Source organism: Anopheles arabiensis, chromosome 2 (genome assembly GCF_016920715.1).
Source record: "Anopheles arabiensis isolate DONGOLA chromosome 2, AaraD3, whole genome shotgun sequence".
Lineage (NCBI taxonomy): Eukaryota > Metazoa > Arthropoda > Insecta > Diptera > Culicidae > Anopheles > Anopheles arabiensis.
Genome location: NC_053517.1, coordinates 17,851,033 through 17,876,564, shown reverse-complemented (window position 1 = coordinate 17,876,564; position 25,532 = coordinate 17,851,033). Strand labels below are relative to the sequence as shown.

The window sequence follows — 25,532 nt, the reverse complement described above, 5'->3', positions numbered from 1 at the left end:
TCGATGTCTTCTTAGCCTAGCTTGGGTGAATGTTTTGCTGAACAACATTATCGGTTGTGGCATGGATTTTGATGGTGGTTTTATTGGGCCTGCTCTTTTCCGGTTCAGTTATCACTTCACCGATACTTTCGAAAATTTGGAAAAAAGAACCAAATATCATCTCACTAAAAATCACTGAAATAGGCATTTTAACAGCACAGGCACAGCATTAAACGAAAAGAAGGATTGGAAGTAAAATCAATCGATACGATCGACTGCTGAAGCGCATGGTTGTCTGCCGTTTCCTTATACATGTTCTATAACCAAGCTGCAAGCAATTTCCACAGCTGACTGTGCGCGCTACATCCTTTACCTTTACCCCTGTACATGTGTTCCACACTATCACTCTACCGTTCGCATAGCGCAGCTTATTGCTTTTCCACCCTTACTGCTGGTAATATCCCGAGCCCGAGCTTTTGTTTGATATTTCCTTCCCGCCGCGCATTGAAAGGATAATCAAAATAGCTCGGCAACCAAATGATTCATGTCCGCTACGGGAGTAGCACAGTTTCCGAGATCAAACAGTGGAAATATTGTCCCGGCCCAGACAATGATCGCGTGGATAAAGAATATAGCATGGCTCTAGGGCAATAAAAGCAAGGGAAAAACGAGAAGCGTTCCAAACTGTCGTTCTTTTCAGTTCAGTGTAGCATCAGCAATGGCTGGTTGGTTGGCTTGTGGCGTGAAGCGATGTAGGTTTGCTCCAAGCTAAACCCTGTTCCGTTCTTTCCATCCCATCGCTGGTCCTTTTGCGAGCTTTTGCACCTTCCGTAGAATTGCTTTTATCGCACTACAAAAGCACTAAGCGCGCCCCCCGAAATAGCGGTTCTGGCGCCACAAGAGCCGCGGCGCCAAAGAGCGACAAATTTGCAGCACATCTCATAGCAGCACGTGCGGCAAATAATTCCCGATAATCTCGTTAAACATGGGCAAAAATTCCCGAACGTCGGGCGAAGGTGAGCGCGACCATCACCGGCGTCCAGGGATTGTAACGTTGCGGGGTAAAGGGACTAGGGCTTAGCAGGGTATCCATCTCCAAGGACACTGAAATTGCTCACGTAGATGCACGATCAAGAATACCCTATCACTACTAGTGCGGCGGAAAGGTCATTCTCGTGACAGTGAAAGGCAGAAGGCGCTGGCAATGATGATTGTGACCAGTGAGGCAGGTATTTTGTCATTTAGAATAGTTGAAGATGCAGTACAACACCCCCACCCGACACGACACGTTCGCAAGCAATATTGCTTTTCTTGCCGGCGCAAACTGTTGGACCCGGCCCGACGTGAGTGTTTTAACTAATAGAATACACATTTTCTATTGCAAATATAAAAAAAAAAAAACAATCCAACCAGAGTGTCCCCTAATGGGCGGTGTTCAATCAATGCGTCAGCGCACTATTTGCTTAGTTACGTAGGATAAGACGAAATGCACACAGGCACACTCTCCCGGTTAAACAAATATTGGCCCAAAGATTCCATCTACTGCGCTATTTGGCTTGATGAGTTCTGACGACATTGAGCATCAAATTCAGTGTCGTTTTTTTAGACAAACTCATCCTGCACCTCCACAACTCCTCCTTTTCCTCCTGTTGCCCCATGCAAATAATGGAAATTGGAAACAAGGGGGAGGAAACAGCAAAACAACCTTCTTCCCGATTCTCTATCACAGCCTTCGAAACGGCCGGTTCAATTAATGGGATTTGTTGTTTTAGTCGATCGGGTTTGGTCGTTCGTCCGGGTGGGTGCATTTTTTTCGAGTCATTGTTTTTGCTGACCTTCCTTTCCTGCCAGCTCACTCAATCTATCCACCAAAGCGAGCTAACATGATCGATGGATGGAAATAATTGAACATCGTTTGCTCGTTCGTTTGGTTGACTTTTGCACTCATCCTGCTGCGTTAACCGGCCACCCAACGGCAAGTGCACTGTGCTATAGAGAGTTCCGTGTCTGTGGCTGTGCGCGTGACGGGAAAGGTCAAAAGGTGGCTCTAATCTCCCGCATGGCTCACATACACGGGGCCCTTTTTCAGTGCAGTTTTGCGGTCCCGCAGTACAGTTCCTGTTCCTGTGGGTCTGAAAAAGTGAAATATAAAACGAACAAAACAGAAAAAAAACAATAAAAGAAGCTATAAGGGCTACAAAAACCAACTTCCACAACGCTTCCATCCCACAGTGACACAATGCGTGTCAGCTGCCGACCCTTGTGTGGTGGTATACGTGGGACGCGTCGTAACCTTTTGCTCCTGATCGATGATTAATAGCGATAAATTGTGCACGAACGCAGCGAGCTTGGGGAGTTGAGTTTGGCTGACTGAAAGAGCATTTTCTCGCCCATTTGTCCTTCCCCAAACCGTCCCCCGCTGCATTGAATGTTGTGGTTTAGTTTCTTTTTTATCAAGGACCCCATGCGCTGACTTTTGATGCGGGAAAACTCATTTCAAGTGCTTCTGGTGCATTCACTGTGTGGGGAAAGGATGCGATAGACGCAGTAGCGAGCAATCCGTATGATCCTGTGGTTTTCCCGTGTGCGCTGCTGCTACTGGATGGATGGATGGATAGATGGATGGATAGATGGATGTTCACTCCACTTTGGTGGCAAACCAGCGGAAAAGGGGAAAATGCATTGGTTGCAGTTTAAACGGCATCATTTTGTAAAAGCAGCTGCAGAGGAGAAAAACTCACGGATGTGGCAGCAGTGGAGGAAGACGAAACGTTTCGAACGTTCGATAGACTGCTTTTGAAAGGAGACGGTGTAGTTTTGAAGCAGTCAGACTTGTTGATCGCTATGAGTATGTGGCAGAACTCATGTACTTTGCAATCTGATACTCTCCACAGTTTTTCGGGGGGCTCCCTACTCGGTACACGCGGGAGTGTATCAGTAGCGCAAATGGGAGTAATCTTGTTTGAACGTTCTACACAGTTGCTCTGTTCGCGAAGTTCAAATCGTTTCCTGTGTGGCTGGCGCTGCATGTTATGTGTTTCGAGGTAGTTTTGAGCAGGAAGTGTGAAATGTGATCGTGTAGTTTGTTTGCATTTTTTGCTTCTGTGGGTAGTGTTTAGTTTATTCAGCTCATATGCAAAAGCTCAGAGTAATTTCCTATTTCAGTTTAGGCCTGTGACTGTCCATGCCATTACTACGATTGTTTGTTAAAGTTTTCGGGCAAACGGTAGACACTTAAATTTGTTATAAATATCAAGCTGACACATTTTGAAAGCTACAGCAATCGACAATCATGAACATAAAAATGGAATTGTATAGTTTAAGCTCATATGGTCAATTTGGTAATATCCTCAAATGAATTGTAAAGTAGTTTTTGGTGACTATGATCACTTCAAACAGCATATAGCTTTGGGTTTTGATTGTGTTCTTTATGATTTCAATAAGTTATGCCTCCAAATGCCATACAAATTCACCTAGACGATTACTGACGCTTTTCTAAGCGTATTGTAACTGTTTTCAAGTAGTTTTATAGCTACAATTCTTTTTCAGTCCGTTTCCGAATTCTATTCCTTGAAGGTCCATATCCATAGGATCCTAATATCTTCTAACACATGAATAGATTGATTAAAATCAAACTATCAATACCACAATTTTAGTAACAGTGAACAGAAAAATTAGTCAAAATGAATTTTAAAAACTTTATGAAGAGGTTGCAACTTTACAACCTGTTTAGCATCTCCAAAAGACACATTCAAACTACGACATGTTTGGGGCTGAAAGATGAAGCATTTTTTATGCCAATTTTCTTCTTCTTCTTCTTCTTCTTCTTCTTCTTCTTCTTCTTCTTTTTCTTCTTCTTCTTCTTATTTTTTGGCTCAACAACCGTTGTCGGTCATGGCCTGCCTGTACCACTTGTGGGGTTGGCTTTCAATGACTTTTGGATATCCCCCCCCCATAGCAGGATAGTCAGTCCTACGTATTGACCTACAGAGGTACGGTCTATTTGAGGCTTGAACCCATGACGGGCATGTTGTTAAGTCGTTCGAGTTGACGACTGTACCATGAGACCGGCTTGTAAATTTTACCTTGTCTTTAACATCTTGAAATTATATGTTTATTATTACAAATTTGGCCAAACATCACCGCCAAATTTTTTCTATTATAAAAATGCTTGCCTAGTCCAGTAAACGTAAGGGCTGATGACACAACCAAACGTATGGAAAAGCAGCAATAGATAGAAGATAAAGCAACGGAAAGGAAGATTTAGGAACGATATACTTGGGTGAGGAGTCGCCAAAAAAACATCTACGATTGTAAATATTAGCAAACTTCATGAGCTCTAAGTGTAAGAAAATGTTATTTATTCACGGATAACTAATTGCTTGCAGCAAAACATTCCTCACGCGGTAAGACGTACAAGAAAACTAGTCAATAAAATCGTTACATTTGTTTTAAAAAGAAAACTTTCCATCAAGTGAAGGTGGAAGTGACTTTTGAAGACGTTGAAGAACTGTCATTTAACCACTGCGTGCATGAAGTAAGGTCGGTCAGCCAGAGCTCTTCAGCCTGTACCGACTATCTGTGTCTAAAAATATTGATTCCATCGCTGAAAAAAGGGCACACAGACACGAGCGATACAGGCAGTGGGACAGCGCTCCAACAGTTGGGTACCGTACGCACGGAATTCCAGCTGGAGAGGGCGAGCTGCCGTTGGTGTTAAAAATAGCTAACCACGTTAAAGATCACTCCAGCGCGATGTTGCTGGCAAAATTGCTCGTTTGCTCTTCGCTTCGCCCATTGCGGCGGGCCCTCGGCGCTGCGAGAGATGTGCGAAAAGTGAGCGATCTGAATACTTAATAAGGCGCGCTCGTATCGTTTTGACGTAGCTTTATCGCTTCAGGTGGTATTTTTCTCGCGTTTTTTTAAGTTGCGAGAAAGACCTGGGTCGGGGATGATTGAAAGTTCTACGCCGCGGCAACTTCCCTTTCCTTGGTCAAATAATAATAAAAAAACCCTCCATACGATTGAGCGCGCGTGTTTCCTTTTCGTTCAATTAGACTGGTTGAGGATTTCGTATTCGCAACGAACCAAAAGATAAAGATACACGAACCTCGGGGTACTATACACCACCCCGTGCGGTGGAATCATTTTGTTCGATGGATGCTGCCACTGCCCAAGTGTTCTCGGGTGCTCGGATGGAATTGATATGCGACGTTTGTTGCTGTTCGGTTGGGACAGAGTGATGTTTTCTCGTGCCTTCATGTTTCCATTTTGCTGTAGGCAACGGCACTGTGTCTGTCTGCCTGTCCCTGAAACATTGAGCCGGCGGCCCGACACTTGGCGGTCAATTATCTTTAGTGTGCTCGTGTGCTGTTGCCGCTGCTGCTGCTGTTGCTGCTCGGAAATACGCTTTTCCTTTCCAATATTGCACGAGCAGCTGGAAGGGAACTCCATCAGGAGATGTTGGGACAGTGTCTGGAGCTCTGCAGGTGAACGAGAATTGATTGCATAGGTGCGCACGTAGCGCTTCTCCAATGCTGACCGTTGGTCACAGAATCTCAGCCCAAACCCGGCAAGATTTATTTTCATTTAATTGTACACCTTCCCGATCCGCCGGTGGTACCGGTTGTACCAGAAGTTGAACGAACCTTAACCGTTGGTTTAAAGTGAAACCCCATTTAATGGTGTGCTGCACCACCGTTTTAAGCCCGATGCGCGTCGAAAGGTGTACGAGACGGCGGCTTGTTAGTGAGGATAAAAAAAAGTTTGTTTTTGAATGCATTTTTAATAGCCACTTTGTCCACTTTGCATACTTGGGCCTTTGATGATGCGTAATTGGCATAATGTTTAATTTATATTTGAATAAATTATCCATTGGCCAACGCGGGCTGGACTGGACGTTGCTCGTAGGCCCATTGCTTCAAAGCTTCCGTGTCGATTCCATGCCGATCCCTATTGATTTACCCACAGCAGCCTCCCAGGACAGAGCCTGGACAGATTGAGCTTTGAGAATTGGATAAAACTGAAAAGGACCAACGAAATTTCGAACATGGAACGAGCATTAGTCAAGATGGAGCGCTGGAAACATCCGTCGAGCATGGCAGGGTAAAGGAGAGGAGGGAAGCTGAGCTCTGTACTCTGAGGTACAGAGTTAGATTGGTTTGCGAGATCCGCACTTCAATTATTAAACTTTCCAAACCTCACCACCCCCGGACCAAACAAGATGTGCTAGTTCTTGCGTGTGTGTGTGTGTGTTTGTCGTGCCAATGATGCTAATGAACCAGTGGTGTCGTCGGAGAGAGAAAGACGATAGCTGGACGCCAACCAATTTAGCCGTGGCCAAAGGAACAGCAGGCACCGGAGTGCAGTCTCTTGGAGCGCGCGTAACCTTCGCGCGTAATTGATGGGCCTATTTGTCTCACTTAGATCGGTGGCATTGGCCGGAGAGCCGAGACTCCCTCTGGAGAGCGGACGGCCGATGTGTTTTGTGCTCGGTGCGCTGATGAGACTGTCCCGCCCTTCCACCTGCTGCTGGATCTTACCTCCCTTCAGAGTTCTGGGACGGGCAGAGACTGATGAACCAAACCGAACGAACGAACGGACGAACGAACGAACGAATGGGTGTCCATTAATCGAGCCGAGTTCTCATGGGAGCTATGATATTAATTACTTGCCCTGTATGTGTGTGTGCGTGTGTGTCTGCACGTGTGTCTGCTGAATGGGTTAGACGGGTTGTCGTCGTGTCCCTCGGACGGCCGTGGGGGGTGGGCCGATCGGATCCATTTTTATTGGTAAACTATCCTCCTTTCTGCTTTCGCCCGACTTTCGGAGCCGGCGCGTGGTTTTATGTGTAGCTAAATTGAGTTATGATATTAGTTACCAAGCCGGCCAGCACCAGCCGGAAGGTGATGAAAGCCTTCCCGTAATTGATAGTGTATTGAGTGTTCACCGTTTTTTAACGCAATCGGAAATTGTGTTTGGTGCCATTTTCCTACTGCCCCTTCCTTTGAGTGTGGAAGGAAATGCGAGATCGAACTCGGCCTGCAATGTAAGGACTCTAGCGGGTGGTTCGATTTCTACTGTGGAGAGTGGTCATAATGACACGATTGATTTCTATTATTACAACACCGCCTAGCTGCTAGCTAGCAAGAGTGGTTCTTACGATGTTACATTCCAACAGATAGCACACACTGTGTATATTTGTGTGTGCGTTTTCCGTTTTACGGGGTCACACAGAACCCGATGGATGGCCTCCGTACACCGCAATGTCATCGTAGCGAGATTAGTGAGCATGGTTGTGAGTTTGGCTTAGCGAGCGCTCTTCCTCCACCAGGTCCGGGTTGTGGGTAGCCCCAATTGCTGGCCGTGTTTTACAGCATCAGCTTCTGCTGATACCCTCTATTGAACTCGTGACGGCTGATAACCGTCGCTCGATGACCTCCCCAGCGCACCCATGGCGCAGCCATGGAGCGTCTAGATAACGCGCGAATGGCGGGAGATGATGTGTTGTTTTTGCGCACAAGCCAGCGCGCGTTGATTTGATTTGATGTGTCCGGGGTTGTTTTCCTTTCTCTTTACAGGTTTGAAGCAGTAAAACCAATACGCTGGTGGAGAGGTGGAAACAAAAACAAAATGTTTTTCGACGAAAAAATGGTGTAACAAGCAAAGTAGCAAGTCGAATAGTCGTTTTACTGATGGAAAGCGCTTTTCCGTATGAAAATATAGTTTAATTAAATTGAATGGATTTTTTCGATGCAATTAAGCTTGAAAGGTTGAAAACCGTTTGCCCGGATCTGCTCAATTCAATTAGTGCCGTATCACACACCAGGAGGGCTTTTGCGTGTGAGGGTAGATTTGTATTTAATGAAATGCTTTCATTTGGTATTTGTTTCATCAGTTTAAAGCACATTTCATTTCATGCACCTGCCAGATACATGGTAGCAATCTTACCTTGCACTCGACAGTGAGTTGAATCTTACAATTTGAACTCAATCGTGTGTGGCGTGAGTAACTGCGTATCGATTCGCGGTGACGCTAAGTGAACCGCGAACAACCCCCCATGCATGAATGATTTCTACGACATCTTCGGCGCACCGCTCCGGTCAGTCATCCGATGCCCGTCCATGGGAGCGGTTTATCTTGATGCAATGCAACATAAAGCAGAGGGGAGTCGCGGCATGCGGTGGCACGTAATTGATACACCCAGGTGGTTATATGGAGGTGGGGGAAAGGTGCGAATGAAGAAAGAGGTGTGTGTGTTTTACGCACGGTTTGTACGTGACCCATGAAGATCACGATCACGTCTGCGGGCTGCCATGATAGAAATCATGAAACACTTCGTTACTCGGGCGCAGTCTTGCACACGGGGACACTCAACCTGGGTGTGTGGGTGTGCTGCTGATATATCTGTGACATTTGGTCTGCTATCATCAACGTGGTCATGATTGATCTGGTAGATAGGCGTGTACCAATCCATTCCATTTCGCTTTGGATGTTCTGGAAATGTGAAGATGCTTATCCGCCATGTAATAAACGGTGGTCGTGCGCTTCCCATGCTGAGCTGAATGCAGTTTGCTACAAATGGTACGCAAATGCACTGGTGTGGCAACGTGTAGTGACCGAATTATGAAGTAAGTAAACGAGTAAATGCTTGAGGAAAAATACTTGTATTGGTAAGGGTGAAACTATGAATTTTATTTGTCATTCCTTTATTTCAGTAGTCTCCAAACTTTTCAGCTCGCGGACCGCATTACTACTGCGCATATAAGTTTGTTGAGGTCTAACGTTAAATTGATAAGAAAATACTAACTGATTGTATCAAATGTCTACAGCTTTCTATTATCGAAGCTTGTTTTTCGTCTTAGTTTGTTGCCAAGTCATCTTTCTCTGTTCAGAACGTTTTTTTCCGGTACAAAATAGTTTTTTTGGTTAATATTTAAAAATATAGCTCCGTAAAGTAGCGATTTGCTGGATATGTTAAAAGCCTGTAAAATCAATGTTTTAGTTCTCATCTAAATGAAATTTAAAGCTCAACCATTTTCCCACAGAGGGAAACTATAGGCTTCTGAAATTCAGCTATCGTGAAGTGAAAGTTTGAAGTTATAGGTTTTTTTTAAAACTATATTTGATTTTACAATTTTGGACTGGCGTTATGTTATAGCGCTTCAAGTTCGCTGTATCGTCTCTGAAAAGGAATCTGCATCTGCAAATTACAAAACAAAAAGCAAAACAAAACCTCGTACCTAATTTCAATTAGCCCTCAGCTTCCGAGTAAACCTACATGATGTTGTGCAGTTGCTAGCGACAATTAGCTGTGGTTTTGTTTTCATTTACTTCCTGCCGCATTCACCCATCCTTGAGCATCGCAGTGGAACAACCCATGTAATGCTCGCCCAATGCTGCCGGCTGCGTTGTCACAGCAGTGTGTGTGGTTATGTTCAATGGGTCATTATTTTCCCGTCTCCAATGGTAACCATGGTCAGGGTTACTGGTGCGGCTCGGCCCATCGCGTGCAAATAAAAAGAGGAAGAAAACAGCAGAAGGATGCCGTGAGAAAAGCCGGGAGCAGCAGCAGCAGCAGCAGCAGCACGCCAACACTGTTTATTTTCCAGGGTCGTAACATCAAAAAGCGAATGTATGGGGGATAAAAGGTGAGGCTTGGGTTGGCTTAGAGTAGCTCAATAATTTACCCTTCCCTTCGCCATTGTCTGCTTCGATGATGTCTAGTCGATTTGCCGGCAAATCAGGGCCAAGCATGCCCTTCCGCCAGCGTTGTAGGCACGATGGAACACACGCACACACCTAAAGTGGGGTGATTGTTTTGTTAGGGAGTAATTTCGGTAACCGAATCTCGGAAACTGGTTGTGTTTGCACCCAATGACTGTCTGTCTGTCAGATTAGCGGAAGCGATTGACAGTTCAAAGGTAAAGCGCAACCCAATTCTCTGGAAGCGGCCAAAGAAAGGGACACAGCACTACCGACAGACTGGCGAAACTTCAAAGCGCACGCTGTACGCGGTTGCGAGCAAAGGAAAAGGAAAGCTTTAGGCGTGTAGCGTCGAGCAGGACGAGAAAGTAAGGACCTTTATCCACCCCGGTCGTCCCGGAACACACAGTGGCGGCGGCAAGTGTCAGCGGTAGTACGAAGGCGTCATCACCACTACCACCCCCATCAAGCAGACTGGGGCACCTGCTGCTGCTGCTGCTGCAGGACAAGAAGAAAGATGATGCAATGCCCGAGGTGGTGCTAAAAATAGATTATCGATTCGACTTCCTGCCAGGCTGGTCGGCCGGTGCCGTGCTATCGCTAGGGCCCGGGTCATGTTCGGTTACGGTTCCGGCATTATTCTGTTTGGCTGCTTTCCTTTCCCCAGTTTTTTTGTTGTTGCCTTGTTTTGATTACCCCGTGAAAAGGAAGTTGATGAAATCTTTAAGCGAGGGTGAACACACAAATTAAACCGGAAGCATTGAGAAATAAAGATTGCAGAAAAAAAGCGAAACTAGACGAATGACAGTAACAGTAACGTTGAGAGATAGCGTGGTGTGGGTGGTTGGTTGGTGGGGGTGTGTGGAATGGTATCGCAGGGCGGACACCGCGACTGGGCCGGGGCTGCCCTTTGTTATGCTTTGTTAACGAGCGGCATTACGCTTGAGCGGGTTTGTGAAGACAATTTTGCTTCGCGACCGTGTTGAATTGGTGCGCGGAACCATCAAATAAGTTAGAAAATGCGATGGCCAGCGTGGCCTGAGCGGTGGGAGGCACAATGTGGAACAGTTTGTTGTAGGAAGGAAAACTGCGCTTTCCTTGATTACATTCCTACAGCTTTTTTGTTGTTGTTCTATTATATTTGGTTGAATAGGAAATCTGTGCTTTGGAAGCAATGCTACGATGCTGCAGAACATAAATGACCAAGCAGCAGTGCGATTGATAGAACGGTAATCGGTGCGCAAATAAAAGCCAATCGAATGATTTCACTTTCTACGTTTCTCCACGTGGCGCTGGTGGATTGTTTTGCGTAATTTTTTGCGTCACGCTTTGGGCACCTGCAGTACAATCCTGATCGATCAAGGTGGGATAATGGTAAGGATTTGATTCATAATCTAGGAAAGGAATGCTAAAGCTAGTAGTTTTTTGTATCCCGGGTCAGTGTTTGAACTAGTAGTGGGAATTCGGAATCGGACCTACCCTATTCCGATACCGTGCTCGGTATTAATTCCGGAGCCGATTCCGATGCTGGAATCGATTCCGATTCTGGAGTTGATGCTGGAGCCGATTCCGGAGTCGATATCGGAGTCGATTCTGGAGTCGATTCCGGAATCGTTTCCGGAGTCGATTCCGAAGTCGTTTCCAAAGTTGACTCCGGAGCCGTTTCTGGAGTTGACTTTCGGGATTAGAATCGGCCCTGGAATAGGAATTGACTTGGGAATCGCAATTTGCCCCCGTAACGTAATCAGAATTGAATCCAGAAATGGAATTCGCTCCGGAATGAGAATCAGTTTCAGAAGCGAAATCAATTCGGGAATCTTCATGAGAATGGATCGTTCAAAAGTGTATATTTTGATTCTTTGCGGCTATCAATACGTAGCATCATTTGACTCAAACGCCTTTTCTTATAAAAATGCCGAAACCGACTCCGTTTCGAAGTCGATTCTGATTTCAGAGTCGATTTTGATTCCGGAACCAATTCTGGAGCCAATTCTGATTCCGAAGCCGATTCCGATAGCTATCGATTCCAATAAAAACTTCATTTTTCCCATCAGTAGTTTGAACCTTTGGAATAATCGCACCCGCACCTTTAATCTTGAACCTTGCTCTACTCTATCGTTAGATACAAACATCCTTTCGCGTTTATTTTGTTTTGTCTCTTCGCGTCCTCTAAAGAGGCTTATTGCCCTTTCGCTCCCGTAAAGCGGTCTCAGTCCAAGCGGGCAATGCTATGCTGCTAATGATTGGCGGAAGCAAATGTTCCGATTTTATCCACGACAGGAAATGGGAATCCATTCAATTAACAATCACGGCAATAGCGGCAGCGCAGCAAGCGTTAAACTGGCGGCTCAGCTGGGACTCGTTACCCGGAGTGTACAAAAAGCCTTTTAATTTCCTTTCATCCACACAAACAAAAACTACCAAACATGGGGGTGTCTGGTGAGCTTCTTGCAAGTGTTGTTTGAAAATGCTATTGCTCCTTCCTATAACCCACATTAGGCACAAATTAGTTTCTTCTTTGAAATGAGCAAACCACAATAATAAGAGTGCCAACCGTCGCTCCACTTTCGTGCCCATGAAAGAGGGAGCCGGAAATCCGGAAGCAAAACTAAATCTTACCCTTCCATTATGGGCTTTGAAACGGATAAGCACACAGAGAGCGGTCGCTGATGAAGCCGGCGCGCGGCTTGGGACGGTTTCATTTCGAGCAGGTTTGCCCAGGGTTTTGCGGTTTATGCTGCAATCAAATTTTAACCCGCAGCCCCCGGAAACCTAACCGAATGGGGGAGGGGGGGAAGGGGGTGGGGATCGGTTGAAACGATCTGCGGTTGTGAACTGGTTGAATAATTATGTCCTGTTTGCTGGTGAAGCAAATTTTGCCCGCTTTATTTGCTGCGCGGCTGTTGCTAGAGACAGAGGTGAAAGTTCAAGAAGGAAGGATATTCAGGGAGCTGTTTAACGTTTGACGGAGGGAAATAAATTTCCCTCTCGTGAAGTGTTGCCGGTATGCGTGTTTTCTTCTTCTTTTTCTCCTTCCTGACACTGGCAAAGAATGCAAATCAGCACTGAAAGGCTTTGGTTTATTTGCTTGCCAAATGGGAAGCCCCTGACCGTGAGGTGCTTTTTGCCTGGATTGAAAGAAACAAGAAAGCACAGCACCAAATTCGGATTAAGTACCATCAAATGACGTTGCATAGGAAGGGGGGAGGGAAGGAGTGGAGGAAGGACAAAATACTCCAAAGACACATCATAAGATGTTTGCCAACGCTGGAGCGGTGGTTAAAGTATTGTGTGTTTGTTGGGCGATGTAACAGCATACCGCTCGTTTCATGTCTTGTTCATGTGGTTAGAAATACATCGACACACACACACACATCCGCTCGAGGAAATGATCCGCTGTCAGGCTTATATGAGCACTGGCAAGTGACGTGGCTTCCAGGGCGGGCACAGTAAATGCTGCGATGCTCCCCATGATCTTACGCATGCTACGAGAGGCTGTATTTTGTCTGCTTTTGATGGCTGCTAAAAATAAGAGCACAGCACAAATGCTACACACCAAAACATGATTATTATGGTTGCACTGGTGCGCTGGATCGGACGTCGCTGAAATTTTAATGCTTTTTTTGCTGATAAGCTTTTCGTCGGGTTGGCGTACTTTTGCGTCCTCCTCCTACCCTGCCAAACGAGCCGGGCGGGAGAAAAGCTCTCTCAAAGAACGCGAACGCGAGAGCAAAAAAAAAACTGCCAACCGTTTTGAAGCCTGCTATGATTTATGCTGGCAACAACGTACGCGCGGACCCGATTTGACAATAACGTAGCTGCACCGCCACCGGGTTTGACATTTGATGCCAATTAAAGAGGCCTCGCCTATCGGTTACGGTTCGGTTCAGCCATGTCGTATGCATGTTGTCTATCTACCCGGGTGGCTGTTTGTGTGGGAGGAGGAGAAGGAGAATGAAAGAGAGAGAGAGAGAGAGAGAGAGAGAGAGAGAGAGAGAATTGGGCCTGAGGAAACATAACATTTTATCGCTCGTTAGGGTGTGCTAAAAGCTGTCTGTGTGTGCGCCAGTTATAATACGATTAAACTCACTCACTCGCTAACGAAAGTTCGATGTACTTCAAGCTGATTGTGTGTGAGTGTGACATTTTTTTTGCCACAGAAAGAGCAGAAAGCTAAAGTAAAGTTTTATCAAACACCTATGTAGATAACAAAAAAGAGCTCCATTTTGCCTGCTTTTCTCATTCAAATTCTCATTCCAACACACTCACACAAGCCCAAAAAGTGGTAGTGGTGGTGGTGGAAACATTGGAAATATTCTGCAACAAGTTGCAATCGACGAGCTATAAATGGCTACGCGCTATGTTCATAATCAATTTCTGTTACCAAAACCCACTCCACCAATTTTCTTTCCCCTCTCTCATGCTCCCTAACGCGTAATAACGTGACAATACTGTTCTCTATTGTGGGCCCCTTAACACAACCGGTAGAAGGGGGGGGGGGGGCAAACTGCTCCGCCAACTGGGGGAGTAATGTAATGCAAACGTACGGCACAGGAGTCGAACGATCGTCGTGAACGGGAAACACCGCGGGGCCGCTGCTTATGACAAGGAACATATGGGGACTGAGGTGAGGATCTGCGCTCGACAATTGCTGGGCGGAATATCGTGCACGCGGGCCGCGGGGGCAAACTGGTTTCGGTTGACAGTGAACCCCGGCACCAGGCAGATGTAATAATATTGACGATAATGGCCGATGTAACGATATGTTCGCGCCGGTTACATTGCCCAAGGAAAGATTGTCTTTTTAACGGGCCCCCCTCCGTCGCCGCCGTTGTCTTCCGTTTTGGGTTTGTTTAATCTATAAACCTTTGCCGTTCGTAGCGTTTTGCTGGAATGCTCTTTTCTGGGGCTGTGTGTGTGTGTGTATTTTTTACGAATATTTTATTCTCCCACAAAAGGTACTCCAGTGCCTGGGTATGTGTTGAGTGCTTTGTGCACCGATTCGTGAGTTTACATGACGCAAATAGGCGACGCAAGGCTAGTAGGTAACATAAAAAAATAAAAATAAATGTGCTAAAGATTGCCTAGATTGATGGAGGTTAAATAGAAAAAGATTAAAATCCCTTTCTCGCGCGATCGTTATGGGGAGGTTAAGCCGTAAGTATTAGTACAAGAGGGCAGCATGCGGTTCACTCTCCAAGTTGCTTTTGTCTTATTTGTTCCCTTTGCGACTGTTTTGTTTAGCCTATGGCCGCCGATACAACAATTTATGTTGTCCACAACACCTCTACAATATTGTCACTCTTAATTTATTGTGACCGAATCGTTTTTCTCACATTGGTGAGTTAGTCGTTCATTGCACATGTTTTACAGCTTTACAATAGCTTTAGTCGCGATCTTATCGCATCGCAAGTTCAATGTAAAACCATCTAATAAACTCTAGACAATAAATAAATCCACTAGTGCCAGGCGTACTAAATTTAGTAAACTTTGTTTAAATTTGTACCGTGTTCAGTTTTCTTAAATTACGCAAAACAAACATTTAAACCCCGCTGGCTAACACTACTATTCCGGGGAAAGTTTTACGAGTCGCAAGATGAAGAATCAAATCTGTCTTTTTTATTTCCAAAGTTCCGAACATCCTAGCCTTGTCCTATCACCTTAACAAACAATGATCCATTGAAGAATCCTTATCGGGGCAGCTTGGTTTGCATGCATTCATTGTCACAGTGCCACTGCAGTCCATCCGAGTAATTTCGAGCGACACGAAACACAACGAAACCTTCCCGCAAAACTTTCCCACAGTGAAGTATAATTTACGAATCACAAGACGGAATTCCGGTCCTATCAGAGGCATCGTAGCAGTGCTGGCAGGCTGCGTCGCAGTTGTTTTACCATCCCAGAGGCGGGATGGCATTAAAAGCACTGTCTGGCACTGGTCCCCGGTGAGCCCATCGCCGCGTCGTTTAAAACTGTCAAACGATGTAACTTTTGCGTGCAGTGTTCCATCCACAACGCGCGCATTCCTTTGCGCGCTGTCCGTTAACTGTCCTCCCCCACAGGGGGGGGGGCATAAACACCCGCCCACTAGCCACCACGCTCACCGGCGGGTGCAAGCGCGCACATCCGACAAAACTTTTGCGCTTGACTGCGCTCTCTGGTTTAATTTAATAAAACCGTTTGATGATGGCGCCTAATGATTTCGTGTTCTTACTCCTGTTGGATGGGGACCAGTTGCAAAAGAGGTCTATTTGTATGTGTATGTGTGAGGGTGCGTTGTAAAACTGAGTCCCAAATTGGCAGATGGGACATCATCATCATCATCATCATCCCCTGCGAGGGGAGCGAGAGATGGTTGCCGGCGTTTGATCGGTCCTTATCGCCATCAACACGTCCCACACCCAGACACACAACCCACATACAGTGTTGACGTTCACGATGTATTACCCAGACAAAACGCGCAAATTCAAGTTTGTTTCCTTTTCGGCGATGTTTTCGTGTTTCTTTGATTGTCCCAAAAAAACCCTTAAAAATCAAAATTCAAAAAAAAACCTCAATTCGTGTAAAAAAAACACCTAACCCCTGACCTGTTCGCGGTATCGGGTCGGAAAGCTTGCCGAAAGGCCAAACAACCGACGCGTTTGTGATGGTCCCCCATTTTCTTCGCGCAGCCACGCGCTCCTCCTGGGGCCTTTTTCTCATTTTGATGCGACCTTTGGAAATTAAAAAGCACAAAAAAGGATTGTCCGTTTTTTGTTGTTGTTGTGTGTCGTACCATGAAAAAAGAAGGCTAAACCCTTCAAGGCGTCATGTTCAATTCGATGTCCCATGCATGCGGGTTGAAAAATAATGTTTACAAAAAATCTCGTTTTGTTCTATTGCTTCCCTCCGTTGGCATAAAGGCGAAGCTGAGAGCAGCACAATTTTTGTTGTACGAAGAGGAGTTTAGGGGAAAGCGGGGCAAAATGGACATGTTAAGCAGTTTATTGAATATTCCTTTCAATATGCCACGAAAAAAAAAAAAACAAATTATTCTTACATTATTACATGCCTCTACCATTTATCTATGAATTATAATTGCCACATGGTCTGAAAATATCTTAAACACATGAACATAACTTAACACATGTTCAGCAAAGCCCTTAAAATGCTTCCAAAAATATGTTATCAAAATTATAAGAGTTTTTACACGTTTCAATCTACAAAATCGAATCTTTTGAAGCTGTGCCAGCTACCATTATTGTGGGGACAAATACAACACCATAGCCTCACGAAGCGCCATATGTTAAAAGCATCTGACCATTTTGGCCCAAGCGTAACTGCCCATTTTGCCCCACGTGAAGCATTTTAGTATTTTTTGTTATATTAGTAAAAATGCTCATTCGATTGCCTTACTTTCTTCAGACAAATTGTATAGAAATATCATATCTTTGTAAATATTCCATGTAAAACTTCCACGCATCTCTCTGTACACTGGTTAAATATTATGTTCGAAGTGGCAAAAATTACATCAATATGCTAGTAAATCTTATTTTGCTTTTTTCTTCGCTATTCAAGGCTTCTAAAACTTACATGGTGTTCATAGAACACTCTAATGAATACATTTTGAGCGTTGGAATGTATCTTTGTAGTGAAATAATGCTTAAATAGAAGGTGCCCATTTTGCCCCGCGCACCCCTACTAAGCGCGAGGAAACTACGTGCCCGAGGATCTTTTTCACCATTCAAGCTTCCCACCGCCGTCCCACACCTTTGCCGACAGGGTGACGGTGCCCCGTGTGCTATTAACATCGTTCGTTAATAATTCAAACGTGAATAATGTACGACGAAGCGCCAGATAGGAGGTGTAATTTATTCCGTACCCCTTCGTGATAATACGTATCCCCGGATGGAAATTGGGGGAGAGCAAGGGTGGTGGTTGCTTTTTCAACCGAGGCTGATGATTAGTAAGAAATTTGTAAAATTAATTAACCACACTGCCTCGAGAGGGGGTGAGCAACCGTCGGCGGGTTGTCGGGATGGGTTGATTAAATTTTAACACAAGTTGATACTGTTTGGAAGTTGGTGTGTGTGTATTGTCCGCTTTTATCGATACTAGTGGCACGCTTTTAAACAGATACAAAGCTACTGCCAGAATCTTCTGACATATAACCCCTATCGGATCTAGAATCGTTCGTAAAAAAATATCCCTTTCCTGGAATGGGGCTGTTCACCGTTTTATTGCGATTCAATTGATTGTTTGATCGTTCCGATTGGAGTTCTATTATATCGTGCCCCAAATGTACGTGCCCGTACCGCAAACCCATTCATTTTGTTTGCGTTTCTCCGGGTAAAAGTGGTGGTGTACCTTGTCCAGGACATGAAGGTCACTTCCAAACGGTCCACCGCCAACGGTGGAATTGGGTCAGCGCGTTTCTGGCAAGACCGACCGAGAACCGATGGATGGTGGGGTGGGCGCCTTTGCCAGCTGACCCTGCCGACCTTAGAGCAGGAGATAGAGTCCCCGGGCCTTTTGGAACGGAAAGCTGCCACACAAATCTCGCTGCGACAGCTCGCAATCGGCCGAGGGTTCTACTGTGCTTTGTAATGCTGACCGCGTGTGTCATTTCCTTATGTACGCTTTGGTAGAAGTTAGGAAAGAACGTTTTTGTTTGATTTACTTATATTCATTTATTATTTCCATGTGCTTTTTTTCGCACCCCTCCCTTTGGAATCTCTGGGTCACTGCCGAGCAGCTACCGACGCGATGGAACGATTCTTCCAGCAGAAGACATTACGAACGACTCGCATATCATCTCGAAATGCAATGTCGCCCTCTAAAGACACCCCCCATCCATCGTTCGCTCTGTCAGCAAATGGGGCGGAAATGAACGGAACGCCGCTCCGCCAGCGGCAAAGGACACAGAAGTTACAGTTTTCTCCGTTTGCGACCGTGTTTTTATTTCGCCTTCCTCTTCGGTGGGACACAGCTGCCGGTAGTAGTATCTCCGCTTTCCTTCTGGTGTCAGGTGACCCAGCGCCCTACACCGCTCGCTGCTACACTGCACCGTGCTGCTAAGCTTGTTTGATATATGAGGCATATATTTTCTTATCCTCTTTGAACGGGCACAGTTTCGTGTCAGGAAGCGGAAAAGAAAAGAAAAAATAAGGAAGGAAGTGCAGTTCCCCTTTCGAAAGTACACTTTGGTACTAGCAAGCTGTCTGTCACATTGCGACGACGACGACAACGAACCTGGATCCGGGATGGCACGCGAATATCGTGTCGGTTTGAGTGTGTTAAAGCAAGGAGGAGCGAAGTTCTTAAGAGTGTGCCTCTACCCTTTTTGTGCGCGCAACGACCGTCAAAACCGTCGTACACTTACTCAATTGATGTGAAAGTTGAGCTTGAGGAGTGGATTAACGGGTAACGATGGGTGGGGCCCTAACGGGGGCGAGTCACTACTTTACCGCTCTCTATGACCTTTCGTTGCAGTTAGTTGGTTCTGTGCGACTTCATTCCACCTGGGAGTTCGTTTTGTTGGGGCTGTCCGTCCTCATTTTTATTTCTGCTTCTTTAAAGCTTACAGTAACACGTTTAAGTTTATGTTTTCTTTACTTGGAGATAACAATATCAATGCTTTCCTTGGCTGTATGTTTCCGTTACCAAAACATGCTTCTAATGATCGCCTTTTCGGATTATGCCCCCGACGTTTTGGCCCTTCTCTCACCATTGTACTCATGAAGTGCTTTGCGCCCTTGTTCCTGGACAGGTTGTTTCTTTAGGACGTGAAAAGTTCAAGTAAACACACCAATCGCTTAACTCCGTAAGTAGGAGCCGTTTCGGCAAACCGGGCACGCCGGAATGTTGGAGATAAGAAGTGGCAGGAAGGGTACAGAGAAAAAAAACACGACGCTTTCCACACATTTTTCACTCCAAACCTATCGTATCCGACGCGAGTCGACGCGGGTCAAACGCATAAAACACGCACCGGAGCACCGTTCACCCATGGGGCGCACGCGGTTGTGCCTTTTTTCCCCCTCTTCCCCACTTACCACTTGGCGCGCACACTGACCAATTGGTTCGGAATATATTAGCACCAAGAAAAGGTGGTGTAGTAGAAAATGCTGGGAATTTCCGTCGTTACACGCCGCAAGCAGCTAGCAGCAATAACCTGCTTTTATATGCACATTTCGAGCACCGCTGCTCTGCTTTTGGTAGGCGCGCGCTGTGTGTGTGTGTCTGTTGCTGTAGGCTTGGGAACCGTCGCGTACTTACAGCAAAGCAAGGATGTTGTTGCTGGGGACTGAGGATAGAGAGTGAGGGCACGCGAATGAACGGTCAGAGATGGAGCCAAAGAGTGAGAACTAAGACAGGCCGGTAACATTGGAACGATGTTGTTTTCTGTGCGTAGACAAGATGTACGTTTCGATAGCAGATACAGCAAACCGGAGCCGCGGCTACGTATGCGCGCGCACGCGCTCGCGCTCGGCTGATTGTTTTACGTGTTACGCGCTCGGAAACATAACCGTGCGCGATAAGATACAGGAGTGCTGTGGCGGAGGCCGGCCTCCCCCGGGGGCCCATGCTTCCCGTCGCATTTATGTAAATAACGCATGTTGCGGGCAATGTTCAATCATTTGCCAATGCCCGGGACTCCCACTTCCGATCGGTTCTCGGGGTTAATAATAATGCTTAAGCGCTTTTGCATACAGAACCCTGCGGGCGGAGGCAATCGCGTCAGCTGGTTGGCTGTTCTGTGTACGGACGCTTCCCCAAGATGCGCAAGACTCATTACACAAAACCAACACACATGATTATGCCTGTGGAATGCAGCCGTGCGATTCACGGCGGGATGGGTCAAAAAGGACGCTCAACGTAATGCATGCAATTTGCAGGGTTTCTCGTCCGGAGTGAAGCGGGGATAGATGTTGCATGATGGTGGTTTCGCTACTCTATCATAACACCTGTTATGGTTCATACCATGGCACAAGGTTTTGAATAGAAATTAACAAGAAATCACTCGATTTCGTCGATACAGACTTCAAATCTGCGTATAAACTATAGCAACTCGACATCCATTTCTCAATTACCTTTTGGTTTCGTCCATACCTCCGTAATCGCTCCTATTGTGTCAAGTTGAACTCCTCCTTTTCTTCTCCAATCCTCTCTAAGACGGGTGTACCTGAAGGGATTATCCTAAGTCGACTGTTATTTATCCTTTTCATTAATTATGTCAGTTCTGTTCTACCTAATGAATATTTTCTGTGCTATTCCGACGACATCAAAATGTTTTATCCTATTTCCTCTCCCGGTGATTGCTCTGTGCTTCAAAACAGGCTTCTTCTCAGTCCTAGTAAATGTAATGTCATCTCGTTCACTCGTTCCCGTACAACAATCATCTATCCGTATACCATAGATGATGTCCCTGTAAACCGTGACGAGGTCGTTAAGGAGCTTGGTGTTTGGCTGGATGTAGGTCCTACATTCACTAATCATACTGACTCCCTGATCTACAGGGCCCTTAAAACGCTTGGAGTACTGAAACGTGTCGCATGTGTTTTCACTGACCCTCTATGCCTTAAGACTTTATTCTGTTTTCTGGTCCGCTCTCTACTCGAATACTGTTCGGTGGTCTTTGGCTAGTATCAATATCGAAGACCATATCGTGAGAGTGTGGAGGTCCTTTACAAGGTTCGCTGCACGCAAAGTCCTCGGGGTTAGCTCTTCTTCACTTCCTTCTTGCGACGAAAGATGTCGTCTATTCGATTTGTTGTCCCTTGAATTCCGCCGATACATTGCCCAATCTTCTTTCGTTGGATCACTTCTTCTCCACTGTGTTGTTTCACCATCCTTGCTCTCGTCTATCCCCATATATGTACCAGCCCTTATCCTACGTTCTCATCCCCCATTACTTGTTCCTTCTCGTCGCACAGCAATAGGACACAGAGATCCTCTGTTACGCGCGCTGCATATGTTCAACTCCACATCCACCTTGTTCGTTTTCAAACTCTCCTTACCTTTGTGCAGCCATGTGGCAAACAGTGAAATATATATTGAAATATGAAATAAACCTGATAGTTGCTTAATGCACTTTCTGTTCATGTTCTAGTACCAACGCCCCTGCCCAAAGGCAATGCAAAAAGGGGAGCAAAATTTTAGCTGCTTTAAGCGGAGTGATAAAACAACATAATTTGCTGCAGTTTTGCCGCAGCACCCCCAGTCATTACGAACTGAAGCTGACGGAACGGAAAATTATAAAAGCAAACAATTCACAACCAGTAATTGACACTCTGTTAACTTTTTCTCCATTCTGCTAGCCAGCCGGACGAACTTCCTTGCGCGGCAGAATCGCAAGCAGAGCGAGAGTGGACGAAAAAGAGAGAGAGGGAGAGAGAGAGGGAGAGAGAGAGGGAGAGAGAAAGGAAAAGTGAAAACAAAATCCTCCAAAAGGGAAAAAGGATATGAAGCCGTTGAGCCGTGAAACTCGGGCCGGAAATAAGAAATCGTAATAAAACCAACACGACGCGACCTGCTCCGAGGAGGAAGAGGCACAAACCCCGGGGGCTCCGCGGTGCAAAACAAGAGATAATTATGTTGGCGTCGGCTTGAGGTACTTTTTCGTATTTTCGCCGTAATTACCCGCTGACGATTCCCGGGCTCGTTTGGTGCGCTGGGGCGGGGAAGCAAACTCAACTTGCCACTCCCGTTTCCTGTGCTGTTTTGTTCGTGTAATGACTGTGGTTTTGTATCGGTCTAACGCTGTAATTTAAAGATTTAAAGCACACAATGCTCAACGTACTCGCACTCGTCGTTAGAACGATCGTTTGAACGTTTGAAAGGCACTGATTGAAAGGATTGACAAACCGGTGGTGCAGCCTCACTGTCAAAACTCAACAATTGTTATTGTAATGCGCGTTCTCACGCTCCCCTGGGACTGTTCGAACGACACAAACAGGTCCCTGTCTGCGAATTGATGTTTTTTTTTTTGAGCATCGTTATGGAACATATTTTGAACACCCGCGCGATGGGATTCACTGCCGATCGATTTTTTGCGCGACAATTTTGGGACCAGATTTCAGGTCTGTCAACAAATCGTCTCCCGGGGTCTTCGGTCGGCAGAAGATTGGTTCCATTGTCGCGGCTGTTTACCGGTGGCCGGATTGTGATGATTACGGTGGGGGAAAAACCGTCGGCGGGAGGCAAAGCAGTAGAATACGTGTACGTTATCGATGGGAGTACATGTTGTGTTGTCGTTTGTCGGCGGTGCGGAACATCGTCTCGTCGTTGGTTGTGTGGTTTTTATGTAGACTTTTGTTGTTGCTGCTGCGTTGGTTTAGTGTTTGTTTGATAGCTTTTTATGTGGAGCGCAAAGAGTCGGTGAGTCGAAAAATTGGAAGCCGCTCAGCACCAATGGGCGGCACGGGAGAGTAGCATAAATATTTGGTAAGGCATCCGACTCTTCCTGTGTTTCCAAATATTTACATCCATCAAGCATCGTGGTTTGGGGCAGCAGGATGGCAAGTTGCACTAAAAAAACGATGGTAGTTTGCTTCCAGCAGAACGGTTTAAAAACTAACGTTTAAAAAAATATGTAAATGTAACAAATTTCCAAACATTCTTTAAAAAAATGGAGCCCACACAGGAATTGAACAGCTTTTCATGCTCTCAACAATCTGTTTTCCAACCGATCGAGCACGTACACAACAACATCGCGACACCATTTTATGAGGAATTGGGGCGCGCTTAGTTTAGCCCAATTTGTATCACCATTTATCCAAACGGTTGATGGTACACTTAGAGAAAATTCATTCCAGCTATTCCAGATATGGGATTTTTGTTTTCAGCGGAACGTGCGAACGCAATCTACGCACAGAGAGCACAGCGTTATGAATGGTTTGGTCGTCTGCCACACTGCCCGGGAGCATTTCGTGGAGCAAGATTCGTCGGAAATTTGTAAGCATCTGCCGCTCACTGCTCCCATCGCTGGTTGGATTTGTACAGCACGCTTTGGATTTGAAGTTGAATTGAAGTTGCGAACGGAAAATTGTATCCTGCTTTTCCTGCTCCTTTGGCGCATTACAAAACAACAGCAGTAGCAGCAGCACCACCACCAACAACGGCAGCAATCCGGTTAAATATGATTGTTTAAATGAAATTCTTGGGATGTTGCTATCATCCCTAAACATTTTGGATCGGTGCTGCTTCGTTCTGGGAAAATACGCCTTACCCGCCTTAAACAGGTTCGATAATATGAGACGTTAGGGAAATATCGAATTTTTTTTGTTGGAAAATCATTGAACGATGGAATATTTGGATTTGGCTCTTTCCCTTTTTGACGTACAAGAAGAAGAGGAAAAGGCGGTTTAATGTTTTCAATCTTCAAACCATCTTCCCAACGAAAATCCTATGCCATCAAACGATCAATGATAAAACTAAACCTTCCCTTTTGTTTGTATCTCTTTTTCATTCCAGGTAATTGATGCGAGAGAATCGTCGATGGGTTGGGTCTGAACCCCGTTATCCTCGGGAAGAAGGAAATGCCTGGACATTGAAGGTGATAGACGTTGGGCTACTGTTTCTACTGTGGAGTGATTGATTTTGTTAAAGACACTGTTCAACAGATTATGCATGTTAGGGGGACGCCTTGTGAAAGAGTTGAGTAAGGCTTGATTGAAATTGAAGTGCCCTTATGCTTCCAGAAATTGTTGAACGTTGGAAGCGCCATTGCAATAGCAACAGCTTGGGTTGGGTAGACAGAATCTATGAAAAGTTGGAAGCGAATAACGTCTGAAACCTTGTTCGTTTGGGCGTTGCTGGAGCTTAATTTGAACGTAAAGTGCACTGCCTTTATGTCAATCCCTCGCGAAGCTGACCTTTACAACTAAACGTGACAAAAAAAACCACGTTGTCAGGTGAACTCTGCACCGTTGGCTTATTTTTCCATGAGTGAACTTCTCTTCAATTTTCCAACTTTAATAGGATTGCTGCAAGTAACAGGAGCGAATCAACAATGTTGAATGCGCTCGCCACGCTGCAATTTCATTAAACCCATGTCATGGAGTGCCGTGTGGGTATACATGCCCTCCCCAACCGACGCAAGCAAAAAGGGAAAACGTTTCGAAAATTGCTTACCCCTTTTTGCGTAGTGCCACTCTCATTTCCAATGGCGAGTACATCAAAACGATGGCCATTTCGGTGACACAAACGCCATGTCGCTTGCGCGCATCTACGCCACTCATCACTCTCGACGCACTGCAGGGCGCACCGAGGGAGAAAAGCGCCGCGCACAGTTGCAATGGAAGCAAATGGTGGGAGCAAGCGAAAAGAGCAACTGTGGTGGGTGGGTGGGTAGGTGGGTTGTCTGTAACCATCAACTGCTGCTTCGTTTTACTTCTATTTATCCATCCTTTTGCATATTTCTTTCCACGTCCATGCTAGATGGATGCTGCAAACATTCAAACACACGTGTGCAAAGCCGGGAGCAAATAGTAGCGTAAAATGAAAAGAGGCTCTTAAAATAACAAACATATCCCATGGGGCGTGCAATGGTGGGACACAGATGGGCAGATGAGGACCAACACACACCAAGTGTGATGTGACAAGTGCGAAGACACAGATGCAACAGACAAGTTCGGATTCCGGTTGTTCGCCACTGTGTTCGGCACTGGCACTGGCACACACACACCCACCCACCTGGCATCCGGAAAAGGATGCTTGCCGACTCTTGCCGTTGTTTGAATCGTCCACCTTCTTCTTCAGCCCACTCGGCAAGGCGTTGGTGATGAAGTGAAGTGATAACACATTCAAGATAAGCATTTTGCTTTGTTGAAAGGAGGGATTATAAGTGTGATGTAGGTGTGTGTGTGTGT

At 45.8% G+C, this 25,532-nt stretch overlaps 1 protein-coding gene across 5 annotated transcripts in view; it reads left to right on the top strand.

The window, feature by feature from the left end:
* The window catches only part of LOC120895357 (calcium/calmodulin-dependent protein kinase kinase 1), an 85,283-nt gene that overhangs the window by 9,057 nt on the left and 50,694 nt on the right, over window positions 1-25,532 (top strand). Inside the window, exon 3 of one of the 5 annotated variants that reach the window (XM_040298652.1) lies at window positions 24,136-24,217. The exons of the other annotated variants lie outside the window; for them this stretch is intronic. The gene's annotated coding sequence lies outside the window, so the exon portion shown is untranslated. The remainder of the gene's footprint in view (window positions 1-24,135; window positions 24,218-25,532) is intronic. 5 annotated transcript variants of the gene reach the window in all.